Here is a 13555-nt window from a genome sequence, read left to right as displayed (position 1 = left end):
AAAATTATATTTGCTATCAATGTTGATTTTATTGATGAAGTAGACCTAGATGTGGTTCCCCTTGATATACGTGGAGTCGTTTTTGAAGGTCCATACATGTACATGTGTGATGCAGTATTCATGAGGAGATTCAACCACTATCGTCTCATTAAGGATGGAAAATCATTCATCATCAATGTGCACAAAGGCAAGTCGAAAATATCACTGATAAGTTCCAACCAAGCCAATAAATTGATCAGATCCAACAAGAAGTGTGTTTTATTTTTTTTAAGAGAAAGTCAGTCTAAAGAGGAGTCAATAAGAGGAAAGGAATCCCTAGAGGGCACACAAATCTTAAGATTTCATATCAGAAATTCTTTCACGCTCTTCTATCAGCGCCAGCGTTGTGGCAAAGATGTGAACATTTCATCAATTCTCCAGTGCTACAGATCATCGACCCGGTAACCCTGCCTCCTAAACCTGTCTATCATGGTTAAAGATACTACTGATTGTGTCGATCATGACACTTTGATATTTTATGTTTTATGTAAATAATTTTTTTTTCATATACGCAATGATAGTTAGTTAGGATCTGGCTAATACAGTTGTGCCACTAAAGCACGGTGATATTTTTGTTATGATGATTCACTTCCAAATCAAGAAATAATATTTTGTAATGGGTTCTCTCCCCGAGGCCCTATAAAAAACAATTTATGATACAAAACCAAGGGCTCATAATTTTTTATTTCCAAAAGGGAAGCTTTGCAAATTGTCAATGAAATGTATGCCTTGTTGAACATTAATGAAAGTTTTTGGCGATTCCGTCTCATATGAATGTGTAGTATGTATTATCTCTTGTGTTTGTTCCATATACTCTCATTGTTCCTCTTAGATTATATGTAATAGAAACATCTGGATATGTGTTTATGAATTCATATATTCATCTATGTCTAATGCATATCTAAGATGCCTATGACTGATATAAATTATTATACTTAAAAATGTGCTCCATGTATCTTAATACATCATTTAAATGTTTTTCTCATCCACTTCATGCTCAACTTCAATGTCCTAGATTCTTACTTTAGGCCATGTGCATTGGTTTTCTTTCCTTCTTGATTCTTCTCTCCAATATACTACAAATCACTGATAAAACTACATGTTCATGTAATGTTGGCCGCTAGAGTTAGAAATTAATGCTTCTATGAGTAATACTTTGCATCCATATTTGTATTTCTCCTCTTAAGGAAAGTTCTGAATCAATTTCATCTCAAATGTGTTAAATACTAAGTGTAATAGAAAATCTCAGCAAATCCTGAAAGCACTCATCAAGATGTCCTAGGCACTAGTCTCTCCTCAACCGAGGGGATGCCTCTAGGAGCTACAACAACTGTCACATCCAAAACTTGTTCAAACAAATTATCAAGGAGCTTGTTCAACCTGCCTCACAACTAGCCATGCTAGCAAAAACGTACTCAACCTTGGTTGTGCTTAAAGCTATGGACTTCTCATCCAAAAATATCATGGAAGATCTCACACTAAGACAACACCTAGAGGTGCTCATCTTATCAACAATAATCCCTAAGAACATCAATCTATCCATGTAGTCACATAACATAGGAAGAATATCTCAGACCAAAAATTGCTCGTCTCATGCAAATATCTCGAAGGGTGCTTGGCGTAAACTCAATGTGTATGAATCGACTCAATCATGAATTCACTCAGGTTCTATGGACACACACACACACACACACATGAACAAGTGTTCACAAAAAACATCAATGCTTCAATCAACTATCGGTTGCCAAGTCAAGTTCAATAATATCTCTTCAACTCTTCTTGAAATACAATTAGAGTGTCCAAGGATTTGCATTTCCACTTTTCAAAATCTCTTCAATAGCTTTACGATATAGATTTTATGTTCCAAACTTCAGAAAGTAATTCATCATGCCATAATTCGTCATAAGTTTAGAGGCCAACTCCCTTTTACTTTGATTATTAGAGGCTCATTATCAATTAAAAATAGAGCATTAGTATATAAAACCGAAATCAAAGTCATACCTTGGACCACTTTTGAAATAGAGGTTTGGATTTGGCACATCTTCCTAGGTTCACCAGGTAACTGTCAATGTAGACATACAAAGCTTGGGAAGCTTACTTCATATAATTATTTTTATAAACATAACACTGATCAAACCAATATGTTCATCCTCACACAAATCAACATTGTGCAATCAAATCAACTAAATCAGCTCATCAAGCCTTATATGCTAGATCAAAACTAATATCAAAATCACAAAAGTTTCTACTAATATCACTGTGACAAAATCTTTGGACCGGGTGTTAGGTGGAGCTCTCATTCAAATACCAAGTTACAACAAACTTTTATATACCAAGCACTATCCAATCAAAATTTATCAAGCCATCCTTATGATCATATTAGCTTGAATATTTTTTTCCACTAAATATGAATGGATACATCAGGGACAAGTCATATAAGCTTCTTGCTTATACAAAGAATGAGTCATACAAGTTTCATCCATTCATTGTGAGATTACTGCATACTTAAGCACAATTGTTTATACTTCAACCAATGTTCCAAAGATAATGAGGCCAATACAAAATCAATGACAACATTAATCACTGAAAGTCACTATGCCCATATAACACTGTCATCAAGGAAAATCATCAATTATCAAAACCTTATTTTTTTATCACAATGAATTCAATCAAGTCAAGCATCATGTCAAAACTCCAAACACTACTCATTTATACCAACCGGCCAAATCTTGTCAAACCCTTGCAATTGTTATCAAATATTGTTGTACACTAGCTTCAGTGGTTAAATCAAAATGACATATTGATATGCATATTTTGGTTACTTGCAAACACAAGTTTATTCAACACATTCACATTCTTTTTAGTAAGTCAAATATTCAAACTTCCCTATGCATAGGTCATTCTATTATCTACTCCATGTCTGTAGGACTATCATACTCTAGGTGCACTTTTGATTTTATGCATAAAGATTCAGTTTTTTAGACCTACAAGCATAACCGCACCCATAGCCTTTCTTCCATGTGGTTGTGAGACTTATAACCGCACTAATAAGCTTGCTTTTGTGCGATTGGGGCTTAGACTAAGGGAAACCCCTATTCTCAGACCAAAACTTGTTGCAGACCAACAATATTAGATATTTGTCTATTCATGTCGAGAAATCATACTTCAATAGTAAAGAATATTCTATACATTTAATGCAAATGATAATAGGTGTATGGATCTTATGAAGAGTTTCTCCCTCTTAATGAGCAACCACTTTAGTCATCATCATTCAAGTCATCAACATGTCTAGCATAATACTGTCAAGCATCAGCAGAATTGTTAGATCATGGAATCCAACTATATCAGGTTCTAAAAAATATATTTTTCATGGTCGTAACATGTTAGCTTCATCTACTTCATCATCACATGACAACAAATATTCATTAAGAGTTAGAATCTTATGATTAGGGAAAATTACAACTTTACCATCACACTTCAAAGATCATAATTACTACATCAACTTTTTTTATTATATTATTCAATCATGAGGACAAGCCATCCGAGTTTTTCCATATGACATAATTACTAAGCCAACCAAGGTCAACAAGAAGATCCTGAATATCAATATTATTGCTACACTTCTATCATCATGGTTATCATGCTTATCACAATCATTGATAATTGAATCAAGCTACCATATATCAAAAACAATGAGATAACCTTCTTATGAAATACATCATGTCTAAGAATTGAGATGCTTTGCCAAATATCAAGTATAACAATATATCAAAAAAACAGTGTTTCTAAGTAGCTTTACCATGACTTAAATAGAATGTAAGATACATGTCCAATACCAAGTGAATCATCTCATTATAAGTATCATAAACCAAACTTACTTTCATATGCATGCATGAGCCATTTGTGAAGGTGATATTTTAATCAAACCTTAGAGCTTACCTTATTATCCAACATTGCAGCTAAAACATAATATTGAAACAATACATCACATATACCTTGTAGTATTCAAGTACCTGTGCACCTTCTTATTTGGCATAGGCAGTTGTAGCATTTTGTTTATTTTTCATTAGGTGCCTCTTTTCCCTTTTCCAGCGCTAACTCTTCTCTTCCTTCATTTAGCAATGATCATGCACCTCAAATGATCCTAAAAAAGGATCCACTTATCACATCTCATCAGGAGGTTAGAACTATCCAAATACTCACATATACATGCAGGAAGTATAATCAATAATCAGATCAATAAGTCTAAACAAAAGTAAAGACATAAAGGAGCACCATAAATCGAAAAGTACTTATCTTCAATGACAGGTGATCATCTCCTTCTTGGTCTAGCCTTCAAGAGCCATCATTGTCCATTGTTTGTATAACATTGTTGTCTTCAATATATTCATCAACTTCATCAATAACCAAGGTCTAATTGAGACTATCCCATCTAGGGCTATATCAAATCTGTCATAAGTGCTTGAAAATATTCACATGGATCATCATAGAGTTTCTAAATTGCATCTCTCAAATATTTTCCAAACCCTAATCTCATAATATCCATCAAACCCTAATAACCAAATTACCTAGGGTTTCATTCAAACCTAATTTTCTTTTAGGTATCCTCTGTCTTCTCTCGCTTCCATCAAAGATGTCTTAATAGGGTTGATCTCAATGAATTTTATTCAACCCAACTCTAATAACATGTTAATTTTCCTTAGGGCTATATTGTGCTTTTCTTTGATAATTAAATTTCATTATTTCCATATTAAATTCACCCCATAACATCATAGCATTATTCAAATTCAAAAATATACGCAACTATGTAAAAAGAACAATATCATCATCAATGCAATGGAACATAAAGGAACAATAGAAGAAATGAATTCACACATAGAGACACCAGGATTGGTCAAAGACCAGGGCAAAACGCACTATGGGGAAAACCCTTTCAAATTTGTCTTCTTATTAGATTGTCATTGAATGATTCAGCAAAAGATAGTACAATGATCCATATCTTCAATCATAAACCTATCCAAAAAAATCAACTAATCAAAATCCATAAGATGAACCCAAAAAAGATAATAACCAAAACCTTGCTTCAGATGTCTATGGTCAACTGTCACTGTCTATGGTCAATTTTCGAACACTGCGGTCAACTGACAAAAACTTTGGTCAACTGAAAACCAAACCCTAGGTCCTAATTTCATGGAGAGAGTATCATGCATGCATTTGAAACCCTTCAACCGCACACATAGGCCTACATGCTTTCGGTTGTGAACGAAAACTTCATGTGTCATGCATGTGATCAGAAACCAAAACCCTAGTACAAGTGCGAGCTTTGGACCCTGCAATCTCAGACCTATGCAAGAGAACTTTCAACGAACCATCTGAGACCTATGCGAGCCAAACCAAAGAAAAATGAAGAATGATCATAATGATGATATCTAAATGAAGTTGAGGTCACTTATATTTATAGCCTTCCAAGGGTGTCCAATTTGCTTTAGGGCGGACTTGATCAAATATGCAAATGTGGACTTTAATTCAAAAACACACTTTCCCTTCTCCAAATAGAGCGCTTCAATAATCAAAATTGGTCCTCTTGAAAAGAGGAATCTTGTCCCATGGTTTGAATTTGTCACTGAGTTTTTAAATTAACACCTATGTGGGCCTAAGTACGAACTAGTCTAGTGGTCCTAGGGTCCGGGGAATATGGTGTACAAATTGTGGTTTTGCAACTAGATCCCACACCCCAAATAAACATAAATAAAGGATTATCATTGATATGGAATGGTGATGCCACGTGGAAGCCAAGTGGGTGCCACATGGGAGGCTCTTGCCTACATGACATGACTTCTAATGAGAAACTTAAAAGGGGCATAACTTTCAATCCGATAATTGGCTTTTGATGAAATTTATATCGTCGGAAAGCTTTTGATGAGAAGTTAATTCTGCTAAATTTGGGAAAGGAAGAAATTCTATGACCCATTTTCATGAGGATGCAATGGAGTTTTGGTTATGTGAAAGTAACACCTTCCATTGAATTGGTTTAAGCTAAGGGGGTGGGAGGGTGTGTTACATAATTTTTTTAAAATCAAATCACTATCTAGATATGCAGCGAAATCCTTGCCAATGATTAACGGAACAAGGGAAAGGCTAAAGTAAAGCTATATACCCCACTGGATCCAATCAAATTAAAGTAGAACAATCAAGACTCACTCAACCCACAAGTGTACATTTCTTCCACAGAACTAGGTTCTCTTTTTCGACCTCAATTGGAATGGAACTACGAGTCCTCTTTGTTATTTTCTAGTATAATAAATATTTAGACTAACGGATCAACGGAAAGGATAAACTAAGCCAAAGAACCCTATTGGATCTAATCAAATCAAAGTAGAACAATCAAGACTTCACTCAATCCATAATTCTACATTTCTTCCATAGTACTAGGCGTTATTTTCCCACCTCAATTGGATTAGAACTACAAGTCCTCTTGGCTAAATTCAAATACAATAAATATTTAGACTAATGCTTATTGAGAAAATAGATTCCCTTTCCTTTTATTCATGGAAATTTATCTCCCATAGAAGTAATAGAGCCAACCACTTCCACTACCAAAAATGAAAAATGCAAATATCAATCCAAGAACACTAATGGCAAAGTATGGGTGCTCCCAAGAAAAAACCCTATCAAAAGACCTCGAAATGGAATTCAAATCCTTTCCCCTTCCAACGCTCTATTTATTAGTAAGTGTGACTGGCTCGTTATCACACATAATGCTCAACCCATCACTTTACTTGCTATGCAAAGGTTATGTTTTAGAGATAGGTATGCCCAATTAGAACGAGGCACTATTGCAGAACTCATCCATGTTCAATTCCTTAAAAATGTGGTGGGTTTCACCATGTGTAAAATTATAGAGGTATGGCAGTTAATTTAGGCCATGCATCATGCCTCGTAATAAATGGTGAATAATGGTGGACATTCGACAGTTAAGCCCCGTGAAGCATCTTTCCCGGGAGAATTTATGAATAATTTTGAAAAGTGGCCTTTCACTAATGACCTCATTTCTTTTTACATGAAAAAATGTGATAACTTTTACCAATTTATGTACTTCTTCAGCCTCCATGACGGAGTTGTCAAGCTCATTTGCACAATAATATATTTGAACTGAAGCACTCTATTAGTAATCTATAGCAAATTCCAACTAACATAGATATTGAATTGTCTTTACAGCATAAGCCCGTTGAAATCAGTCAATATGTTCTTAAAGGATAAGATGGTAAAAACGACACTTTTATGATAACCACTAGAATGGGCTTATGTTAAATATTTGCTTTGCATCTTCGAAATGATCCAAGGAAATAAAGGACCATGTCAAATGAATGTTGTTTAAATGAACATGTACAAGAGGGTTTCACAACCAATGTTTCCAAGCAGGAAAAATGATGACTGCTTTTAAATGATATTCTTGATCCAAAAGTGCCTTGAAAAATTGAAATGTTATTAATTATAACCTCAAAATTCGGAGCAATAGTACTATCTTTTATGGCATTCATACATTAGAATGCAGCAAAATTTAATGCTTATTAGTAGTAAAACATTCTAGCTCAAATACAGAAAAATGGCCCTTCATAGGCAGTCCCAAACCAGTTGTCCACAACAACTTGTACTTGTTGTATTTGTAGAATTGAATGTGAATCCTCCACCATAGTTCATTTCATGGAAAACTATACTCTGCAGATAATACAAAGCTACTCGTATTTATCTAGCAGTTGCAAATACAGAATTTATAATTTACAGGTAGCATATGAAGGATCAAATAATCTATCACTTTCTGAAAAAAATAAAATGATTGATTAGGACCTCACTGTGATTTGAATACGATGTGCAAACTTGCAACTTAAAAGTATCATGTCGCTAGCCTTTTAAGTCAGCAAAGATAAGTACTTTCATTTTATTTAGAGTACAATAAGCCATACATGAAATTTGAAGGAGTCTGGTCAATGAGTTGATATAATGGAAATGTTGTTAGTAGTTTATACAATGAGTTGATATAATGGAAATGTTGTAAGTAGTTTACATCATACAACAGGAAGAGATGATACTCTTCAGAGGAATGGGAAACTCTGCACATCCATGCATTTAGTCTTTTATATGGTTTGTTCCAAGATTGGTTATATGAATCAGGACCATTCAACATTGTTGCAACATTTCAACTTCATTTAAAACAGCAAGTTATTCATCTTGATGATGCTTGCAGTCATTTGCTTGGACATCATTTCCTGGTGACTGACTGGTAACCTCATATTTAGTCACACCACCACCAACACAATATGTGAAAGAAGTATTTTCCATAATTTACAGAGGTTCCAACGTCTCAACAACATCCCTCATAAGTGGCCTTGCTTTAGGATTTTGGCTCAGGCAGTGATAGGAAAAGTTAGCAGCTTTCATAGCTCCCCTGACATAACACTCTCCCTCCATTCTAGTATCAAGTATCGGTAACAACATCCGCTTGTCGTTGAGAAGTGGATGAGCCCACTCAACCAAGTTATATTCTCTGCTAGGCCTAGTGACTTCCTGTCAGTTAGCAGCTCAAGCAATAAAACACCAAAGTCGTAGACATCACTTCGAGCCGTCAAATGACCTATACACAAAATTATTAAAATTAAATTTAATAACATGCAGACCATTCACACATTCACCAAAACTGCCCCATGCCAATTTACTCAAACAATTATAAAAAGGATCATCATGATTTCAGCTAGCTTTAGATCTTTACAAGCCCCACAATATACAAATGAGACAGATACAATGGATATGATAGGTACATGAATATATACAATCACTATTTACAGTAGAATTTTGAAATGTTGTTATTACATTAACATACCAGTCATGAAATACTCTAGATCTCCATAACCATATGTACCCATCGCGCGAGTGGAAACATGAGTCTGGTCACCTTCTGGTCCCCATTTTGCAATTCCAAAGTCTGAAAGTTTTGTTGTATAGTCCTTCATCAGTGACAGATAAAATAAGGAAGGGGCTCCAATCAATCCAAACGAATCTCTTAGTTCTTTTTGTAATAGTACCATCAGTTCTTTAACATTTTTTAATGAGATCTCAAACATCACATTCACATTAAGTTGTCCAATGTTTCTGAAAATATATTGCACCAAATAAAAAGTCAAACTCAAAATAGGCTAGGTTTTGGAAGCACTCATTGTGTATAGTAGTATATTGGATGACTTGAAATCACAATAAATAATAGGCTTTTTTGTCCCATGCAGAAGATCTAGCCCTTTGGCAGCCACGAGTGCAATATTCATTCTTGTTGACCAAGGCAGGAGAAGAGATGTCTCTGTAAACATCATGCAAGCCACAGGATCGAGAATATACATACAAGTAGGAATATAAATGATGGTTATATTTAGAAATGCAATACAGTTACTAACTTGTTCAGCCACCATTTAACAGAATGTCAGAATCAGGGAACAGGATAATAAATTCCTACATCAAAGTTGAAGTGCTAAATAAGTTGGGGACCACAATAAGCTTCATCCTCCAGGAGTTACAGTGGCCAGATTCCATGATACTGGTTGAATTGACTTATAGGGATGGGGTCCATGTCAAGTGACTATATAAAAATCAACTAAAGGAAACTGCTTGGCAATTGTCACCAGTCAACAATCAACCAAACCCACTTACCTAACCTTTTAAAAAGATTAGTAGGCCTAACTTCCAAAGAAACCCCGATTTTGATCTCGATGATGCATACTCTGACAATTCTAACATACATTAGCAAAATCCAAATATATCCATAATGTTTTCAGTTACGATAGGGCTGTTAAGAAAAGAATTCAACTCTCTTGGAAATGGTGCCAAAGTTAGTATGCTAGTGCTCTTTGCCTATGTAGGACGTTTGAACCGCTAACTGGTCAAACCAATCTGTCAACTCCCTGCCCACTTCAAAGCGGTAAAAAAACCTCATTCATGGTCACCAAAGCTAGTGGTTTCGTACCTAACCGGTACCAACTGGCATGAACCATTCAATTCCAATATAAGTTGGACTGGTCAGCTCCAAGACGCCCCATTCAAATTTGCCGTGTTGTGGTACCTGCTCGTTTGGTATCTAAACTGGTACCAACCCGGATGAACTAGCTGGTTCCAACATAAACCGGACCACTCAACTCCAAGACACCCACGTCTGCATGTGCCATGTTGTGGGACCTGCGCTTAGTCGTTTTGATAACCTCCCTCCAAAAGCAGCCCCTCTTTTGCTAGGCCTAGTTTTGCTGTTGCTACTACTGCTCTGGTTGTGTGGTTGCACTGCTGTGGTTGTAATGGACTCTAAGGAGTCCTTATACTCAGTCAAATGATTTTTATGTAATTTTTGGTGATGAACTCATGTCTAGTAGTAGTGATGAAGAGTGATACTGATTTTATAGTAGGCGAGCGTCTAAGTGTTTGTAACATTGTTTTTAGACTTTAGAAGCCATGTAGATTAAGTTGTAGATTAAGTTGTTTGTAAATTGTTTTTATACTTTAGAAGCCATGTAGATTCAGTTGTTTGTAACATTGTTTTTAGACTTTAGAAGCCAACAAATAGATCTCATTCATTATGTATTTGTTAAAAATAATATTGATTAATCAATATGTTGGTTGCATCTTCAGTGCATTTTGATAATATTTATAGATTCCAGATTAATTGATATATATATTTTTACAATTTTTGAGATATATACATTTTTAAAAAGTATAATGAGCAAACTTTGCATATTTTGTCTGTAATTTGAAAAGGTTAGGAATTAGATTAGAAATCTGGTATTAAAAGATCCAATAGGTTTGATCCAATTGTGTTCAAAACCTGGTTTTTGATAAATGGACTGGTAGAAAAAATCCCAGAGAGAAAACTGAGGCTTCAAAACACATGATTGACACTTGCAATATGTGCAATAAATAAATCCTGAAAAATGCCATTTCCAAGAAAACAAATAAATCAGGATATTCAGGGGTTTCAATGAAGTTCTTGAAGTAAGAAAATCTTTAAAAAATGGAAGGGTTCATCCAAGGGATACACTACACTACAATTCAATCACATCCATCCACTTGGTTCAGCAGGCAACACACGGCTGGGTGCTGGGTGCAGGCTTTTGGATGTAATTATTTATATAGATTAAACAAAAGGCCAGCAAAAAGGAGAGATATAATAAAATACTTCGGAATATATGTTTTTCCATACTTACACGAGCCATGAACTCATAAACCAATAACCTGTGCTCATCTTCACAACAGTATCCGATGATTTTCACCAAATGAGGATGACTCAGCTTCCCTAGAAAGATGACCTGTCTGCAATCCAAATAAAATTAAGAAAATAAAAAATGTTAAGGCTAAAATTTCAAGCAAATTAAACCCCAGAAAGCAATATCTAGTTTTGATAGTAATTTTCTTAAAAATTTACCAGCCATTCTCTGTGCCTGCAGTGACCTTGCGGATCAACATCCTTGATAGCAACTGGCTGGGCCTGGCTTCAAGTCCTCGCCAACGTGACTCTTGTAATCTGTACCAAACCCTCCTTCCCCCAATACTTAATCCATACTGGAGTTTTTGGTAATTGTCTCGAGCTCATAATAACCATAGTTATGTCTTAAGTCTTAATAACAGAATAATTGAATTTCTTCCATTTCTTTCGGCTGATTAATGGCAACCCAATGAAACCCAGAAACAAAAATCATTGAAAAACAGATAAATAACATGTCTTAAAAGCATCATATAGATCCATATTTATATGTCTGAACATATGTATAACGACGCAGATGACGAAATGAAGAAATAAAATAGAAAGATTTCAATTGATATTGATAAGACAAGCTTATTTGTCGCGCATTGTGCTCAAAGAGCATTGCTCTCTAGTCCGACAGTTTCCCATTAAATATTATTGGTGTAAATGGTCCTCTTAGGCTTAGTGTGGGAAATTGCAATTTCCATGCCATGGAAGAAAGAGAGACACGTAGGTTTCCGCTCAATAGGTGTCATCATGCGTCATGTGTTTGGAATCAGATTTTATTCTACATTTAATTTTTTTTCTCAAGTATCAATGTGTTGGAATGTTTAAACTTTTTTTCTAAGTATCAATGTGTTGGGAATCAGATTTGATTCTACACTCAAACATTCCCAGATTTGATTCTACACTTAAACTCTTTTCCTGAGTATCAATGTGGTGGGAATATTTAAACTTTAATGGTAAGGATTAATGTGTTGGGAATAATTTAAAGTGGATAACAATGATAACAGGTAATAAAGTGGATAACAATGATAACATGTAAATAGTTGTTGATGGGTAATCATTTATTTAATAGGTTGGATAGTTGTATAGTAGCATATTTTTGGATTATTTTGGTAGTTATTAGTCCCTGCCTGGGACTATTAGCGATCGATCGATCGTTGACCAGCGATTAATTAGCTTTGACCAAATAATATTTCCCGTACATGTCAGGTTTAAGCCAATGTTTTAAATAAAATTTTCTGCCCAATAGACTTTTATCCAAAGTTTGTGTTTCGACCTCTTATTGCCGGCTGCACGGTATACTTTTCTGAAAACTTAGGCTAAAGAGTTTGGAGTCGCCTGTATACTTTTCTGAAAACTTAGGCTAAAGAGTTTCGAGTCGCCTGTATACTTTTCTGAAAACTTAGGCTAAAGAGTTTCGACTCGCCTGTGTACTTTTCTTAAAAGTAGGCAGTTTGGCACCGCTGTCGCTGCATGTACACAGCTGCCACGGCTTCTTCTACAACTGCCACGGCTTCTTCCAAGTGTCCTAATGCATTGAAGTTCTATTAACTATAATCTTGAGAAACAAGCAATACATATAGATCTTGCTAGCTAGTTCTAGAGTCTTGGGTCAGGGGGATTATCGTCGCCTATCCCTGGGCTATGGCCGGATGATGATGGAGTAAATGCCATCACTGTAATGTCCTTCTTCTTTGCTGGTGATTCACTGACTTCTTGCGATGCCGTGAAAATATTTGAGCTCCATCGTCGTTGCTAGCCAGCGTTTCAGGCCCCTTGATTTTGTGGGCTCGGTTATGACCAGGGCTGTCTTGTACGAACACTTTGAACTCTGTGGCAGCGGATTTATTCTCTGATGAAGCGACTGATAATTGCTCCTTCTTCATTTTTGAGCCCCTTCTTCGTTTTTCTGATGAAGGTAAGGCTGCACTGAGGAATGAATAGTGTGAGGGTTTAAGCCCATGTGCACACGAAGAAACGCAGCAATATGACAGCAAAAGAATTCAGCAGTGGAGAGATGCTCTTGCTCATGTTGCAAAGATTAGCGAACTGGAGCGGAAGGCATTTAATGGGTGAGCATCATAGCTTTTAGTCTGTTGGATTAGTAGGTGCATGCTAAATTAGGTAGGCTGCTCTCACTAATAATGTTACCCTCTGGATATGAATACAGGGAACTCGAACTCTTGCATAAGGTCGTGCAGGATGTGTTGAAACTTTTTCCAAACCTACCGGCTGAAA

General features: G+C 35.7%; 1 pseudogene across 1 annotated transcript; it reads right to left on the bottom strand.

Annotated features, from left to right (window-relative positions):
• Positions 1-8002: 8002 nt before the first annotated feature.
• LOC149183406 (putative serine/threonine-protein kinase PBL8) lies at positions 8003-11993 on the bottom strand (annotated as a pseudogene). Its single transcript, XR_016257704.1, has 4 exons — positions 11492-11993; positions 11274-11379; positions 8918-9041; positions 8003-8671 (listed from the first exon to the last, which is right to left on the bottom strand). The product of XR_016257704.1 is annotated as a putative serine/threonine-protein kinase PBL8 (transcript).
• Positions 11994-13555: the final 1562 nt, after the last annotated feature.

This window comes from Pinus tabuliformis, chromosome 3_2, assembly GCF_031772625.1.
Source record: "Pinus tabuliformis cultivar Carrire ecotype Pingquan chromosome 3_2, CPIR1, whole genome shotgun sequence".
In the NCBI taxonomy this organism is placed as follows: domain Eukaryota; kingdom Viridiplantae; phylum Streptophyta; class Pinopsida; order Pinales; family Pinaceae; genus Pinus; species Pinus tabuliformis.
The sequence above is the reverse complement of the archived record's forward strand: the minus strand, read 5'-3'. Positions and strand labels throughout refer to the sequence as shown.